The sequence below is a fragment of the Sapajus apella genome, unplaced genomic scaffold (assembly GCF_009761245.1).
Source record: "Sapajus apella isolate SASKATOON/1434 unplaced genomic scaffold, GSC_monkey_1.0 scaffold11, whole genome shotgun sequence".
In the NCBI taxonomy this organism is placed as follows: domain Eukaryota; kingdom Metazoa; phylum Chordata; class Mammalia; order Primates; family Cebidae; genus Sapajus; species Sapajus apella.
Genome location: NW_022436951.1, coordinates 24245003 through 24249276, shown reverse-complemented (window position 1 = coordinate 24249276; position 4274 = coordinate 24245003). Strand labels below are relative to the sequence as shown.

Here is a 4274-nt window from a genome sequence, read left to right as displayed (position 1 = left end):
AGAGTGAACAATGAAGAAACAGGGAAGATCTAAAATCATATCACTGGGTTCATGGACAGAGAAGATACCATTATAAACAACCAGAAGAACAATAAAAAGATGCACAGTAAGCACAGGTTTTTTTTTTTTTGTCAGAATAGCATCTTTATGATATTATAGAACTGGAGTTGTCTCAGGCATGTTAATTTAAAAAGGTTTCCTGGAGTATCCTAGAGAATTTGACGTCTCTAGAAACTGTTGCCTGTCTTGTGTCATCACGGATGCCTTCTGGGCTCCTGGTGGCTCCTTGGCTGCAGTTATTGACCATGGCATTGAGTGTCTGTCCTACTTGGTTCTGGATGTTCTTGACTCCTGGATGCCCCTGTTCATCCCTGTGACCTGGCCTCTACCAGGGTCTGAACCTGCTGCTTCCTTGCTGCTTTTCAGTGCTGACTCTGCAAATTCCTGGTTTAAATTCTGCTTGGCCCAGAAGTAAGTGCCAGTGGGGATATAGGTAGGAAAAGCGAATGGAGGGTTACATAATGGTCCAAATAACTCTTGCCAAATTCAGTTCAGCCAGAAGTATTCATTTTGATGTGGATTAGGTGTATAGAAAAAGAATCTTTTGATCAAAGCTCTCAATTTAGTAATTCCTGGTTTCAACATGCCATACAATAAAGGAGTCCTAGTTTTATTATTACCCAATGCATTGAGTAGAGACAATTAAAATATACTCTGTAACTAAGAGATCTGTTGTAGAAAAGATAACTAAAAATAAGAAATCTCAAGTGCTATTATTCTGGATAGACAGTCTACAATAGTGAGGTGGGTTTAAATATATAAAAATTATCCTAGTGTAGTTAGATCTTTTAGGACCAAAGACTCAAAATCTCAATGGATTTTACGTTATTTGAGCCTCTGAGTTGGAAAGACATCTCTTCTCTCTCTTTCTTTCCCTTTCTCCTCCTACTCTACCACCTGCTTTCTTTCTCCGTTCCTTCCTTCCTTTATTCCACTTTTCTCTTTCTCTCCATCTTTCTGTCTTTCAAATTGAGCATATGTATTATTAAGAGTAGTTAGAGTGACCTTGATCTCCAAGATAAACTAACTGTAATCAGTGTTTTCATAGAAGCGTCTTGTGCAAAACGAGATTGCTGAAAATGGGAGAATTTGGTCTGCCTATTTGTAAGAGATGGTTCTTGAGCAATGTTATAGAGGAAAAGATCCTGTCTCTCAATGAAGACTATTATATCATCAGTATCAATCCACCATCAGAAACAAAGAATAAAGAGCCCAAGTTTTATGAATGTTCCAGTAGTTCTTTATGTTCTCTTGTACTTTGTAATTTTTTTTTGAATTTTAGGCAATTTTCTAGGTATATAGAAGTTATGGTTTTAATTTGCATTTCCCTAGTCACTAATGATATTGAATACATCATTCACAATGTTGAACAACTTTCACATAATTTTCTTAGTTGCTACCCATATCTTTTCTCTGGTGAATGTTTATTCAAATCTTTAACCTAAGTTTCATGGCTATCTTCTTCTTATTTGATTATAACAGTTCCGTATGTAATCTGGATGCAAAGCTTTATCAGACACGCATCTTGTAAATAAGTCAAATATCCATACCAAGATTTTGCAGCTAGAGAAAAGAGGGCATTTATTTTCAGGGCACCAAGCAAGAAGAATTGGGCAGCTCACACTTAAGAACTGACCAGCCTCATGGCTTCCAAGTGAGAGTTTTTTAAGGTAGAGGTAAATTTCAGAAAAGCAGAAGTTACAGGCAAAATTGTAAATAAAGATATGAGGTTATATATTGGTTTAACATAAAAAGGAGGGATATCTTTAAGGTGGGGCTTACAGAACATGGGTGAATTTAAAGATTCTCTGATTTGCAATTGGTTAAGGGAGATAAGCTTTGTCTAAAACTTGGGGTCAGCAGAAAGGAATGTAAAGGTCTGGCATGTGGGTGTGACTTCCTCTAGGCCCCTCTAAAAAAGATTTAGAACAAAGACTGTTGGTAGGAGTTTAGTCCTGAGTTCCACTTTATCTGAGATCTATGTGCTAGCAGACGGCATTTTCCATTTGGTGAGAGTCCAGTATTCTGAAAAACACCTCAAGGACATATGTTAAGGTGTTATCTCCAGTTTGCATAGGGGACCAAACATCCTGTGACTCTAACATTTTTGGCCATTTTTTAAGCTGTTATTACCTTCTCACTTACCAGGTTGTTCATTTATTATCAGACACGGCTAGGTGCTTTGAATTTCCCTTGAAGGAACTCAAGAGTTTCTTTTCTCTCCATGCCTTCTGGGGAGGCTGGTAGCCCCCTGAGAGGGTTTTCTACTTTGTTTTTCTTTAGCCTGTGGCCTGTGCTTTCACTTTCTTAGCAGTGCCTTTCAAAAAACCAAAGGTTTTGAGTGATTCCAATTTATATGTATTTTTATAGTTGATGCTTTTCTTCTTCTAAGAAATATTTTCCTAATCTAAAGTTACAAGGATTCTCTCCTCAGTTCTCCTCTAGAAGTTACATGGTTTAAGCCTTTAGAATTATGCTTGTGAAATATTTCTATCACTTTAGAAAATAATTTGGTAGTTTCTGATAAATCAAGTGTATCTTTAGCATATAATCTATCAATCTCACTTCTAGGAATGAACCCAAAAGAAGTGAAAACATTTATCTGTATGAAGTCCTATGCATACATTTTTACAGTGGCTTTATTCATAATTGCCCCAAATTGTAAACAGCCTAAACATCCATTAACTGATGAATAGATAAACAAATTGTGGCATATCCATATAGTGTAATTAAAGTAAAAGCTATTGGTACATGTAACAACATGGGCTCAGATAAAAAACATTATAAGGGAAAAAGTCAAACACAAGAGCTACAGGGTACGGTATTCTGTTTATATGACATTTTAGAAAAAACATAAGAGACAGAAACCAGATGATGTTTTATCAGATGCTAAGGGTGAGGGAAAGGAACTGATTACAAAATGGCTCAAATAAACTTTTTGGAGAAATGGAAATGATCTATATCTCAGTTAAGTTACGATTGATATGGTTTGGATCCGTGTTTCTGCCCAAATCTCATGTTGAATTTTAGTTCCCAGTGTTGGAGGTGGGGCCCAGTGGGAGGTTAATTGGAGGTTAATTGGATCATGGGAATAGCTTCTCATGAATGGTTTAGCACCATCCCGTTGGTGCTGCTGTCATGATAGTGAGCGAGTTCTCACAAAACCTGGTTGATTAAAAGTCTGTGCCTTGAAGTCTCAGAGTGGTCCAGTACGCAGTGGCCCCAAGCCATTCTCTGCACCTAAACCCGAAACCAGCCCATCCCCCAAACCAGCCACAAAGAAGGAGCCAGCTATGCTTGAACTGGAGGGCAAGAAGTGGAGAGTGGAAAATCAGGAAAATGTTTCCAACCTGGTGATTGATGACACAGAGCTGAAACAGGTGGCTTACATTTACAAGTGTGTCAACACTACATTGCAAATCAAGGGCAAAATTAACTCCATTACGGTAGATAACTGTAAGAAACTTGGCCTGGTATTCGATGACGTGGTGGGCATTGTGGAGATAATCAACAGTAGGGATGTCAAAGTTCAGGTAATGGGTAAAGTGCCAACCATTTCCATCAACAAAACAGATGGCTGCCATGCTTACCTGAGCAAGAATTCCCTGGATTGTGAAATAGTGCCAAATCTTCTGAGATGAACGTCCTCATTCCTACAGAAGGTGGTGACTTTAATGAATTCCCAGTTCCTGAGCGGTTCAAGACCCTATGGAATGGGCAGAAGTTGGTCACCATAGTGACAGAAATTGCTGGATAAACGAAGTGCCACTGGATTCTTTGCCCTCCCTTCACACCATGGGATAAAGCTGTATCAAGATGGTTCTTTTCTAGATTTTCTCTACCTTTCTGCTCTTAAAACTGCTTCTCTGCTTTGAGAAGCACAGCTACCTGCCTTCACTGAAATATACCTCAGGCTGAGATTTGAGGTGGGATAGCAGGTCAGTTGATCTTCTGCAGGAAGGTGCAGCTTTTCCATATCAGCTCAGCCATGCCGCCAGTCCATCCTGAAGGAATTGCCAACCAGGACTGATGATGCATTTTAGCTTTGAGCTTTTGGGGATTATTCTACCAACAAATAGTCCATTGAAAAGAAAAGAGTCCCAGGAATTAACAGATCAGAATGTTCACACTGGTTAATCTTTTTCTTTTTCTTTTTTTTTTAGTATTTGTTCTGCTCAATGGTTAATCTTTTTCTAACAATGAGCATGAAGATA

The 4274-nt window shown here is 38.4% G+C and overlaps 1 pseudogene across 1 annotated transcript; it reads left to right on the top strand.

The window, feature by feature from the left end:
- The first annotated feature begins 3246 nt into the window (after window positions 1–3246).
- Window positions 3247–4274, top strand: LOC116552335 (annotated as a pseudogene). Its single transcript, XR_004269333.1, has one exon. The product of XR_004269333.1 is annotated as an adenylyl cyclase-associated protein 1 pseudogene (transcript).